This window comes from Cebus imitator, unplaced genomic scaffold (genome assembly GCF_001604975.1).
Source record: "Cebus imitator isolate Cc_AM_T3 unplaced genomic scaffold, Cebus_imitator-1.0 Scaffold16, whole genome shotgun sequence".
Lineage (NCBI taxonomy): Eukaryota > Metazoa > Chordata > Mammalia > Primates > Cebidae > Cebus > Cebus imitator.
Window position 1 is genome coordinate 10428757 of NW_016107331.1, and position 1155 is coordinate 10429911.

Sequence of the window (1155 nt, forward strand, 5' to 3'; positions counted from 1 at the left end):
ATCTGGTTTCAGCAATATTTTTGCCCTTCACATTTGGGAAATACTCTTTCTTATCTACCAAATTGAAAAGAGAAAATCCTTATGAACTTGTGTGTGCTGCTTTTTCTAACTTAATGTATTTCTACCATACCATAGAGCATTAAATTTAAGAAAATTATGGTGGGCCTAGAGCAGGAACAGATAACTAGTTAATACATCTGACCTCCGTAATCTCCCACTATCTTAAATGTCACATAGCACAAATATATTTCATTCTGTTGCAACTCATCAGATCATAAATGATTCTATGTGTTCATGAATGCTGTCTAAATTGACAAATATCTTAGTTTGATTTCCCCAGGAAGCATAGCCTAAAACAAAAGCTTCAGTATGAATATTTTATTAGAGTGCAAACCCAGGCAAACACAAGTGAGGGAGAGAGGAATGAGGCAGAGAAGAACAAAAGAACTAATAATTGGATGTTCTACAGAGCTTGTATCAAATGCAACTCACTTTGTCAGGTGAAAAAGAACCCAAATCTTCACTATCAAAGTGGAAAATCTCTTTAAGTCTAGAAAAGGGGAAACATTTGTCTACTTGATCTAGCCTCCATTGGTCGTAGATTTGTTCTTCAGAGTGGAAATTTCTAGCTCCCAGTCCTCTGTTCCTCCTCTCCCTGCATCTGGACTTGTGGATTGTACTTGCATAAATGCCCAGAAGCTCCTTTGGGGTCTTATATCTCAGTATCAGCAAGGAAGCTCCAGAGCAGGAGGTGGGTGTGGTCAGATTGTGTCCGTGAAATATGTTGGAGCCCATGCAGAACTGGCCACTTCAGCTGCTCTGGGACAGGACAAGGTAACAGAGACATGTAAGAACTAGAGATTCCAGGTATGTCTGATTCATCCACTCACTCCACTCTTTAGTCCAGACAAAACCTATAATCTTTTTATAAACCTAGGGAAAGCCGTAACAAGTGAAGAAGATTTAAACCAATCGAATGGGAAATGTCTACCCTTAGGGAAAAGGAGCTCCATTTGTTGACTGCCAGTTCTGTGAAAAGTGCTGGGCTGTGTTATCAGCCCAGCACAAGGACATAGAAATAGAAATTCAATTTGACCCAGCAATCCCATTACTGGGTATATATCCAAAGGATTACAAATCGTTATACTATAAGGA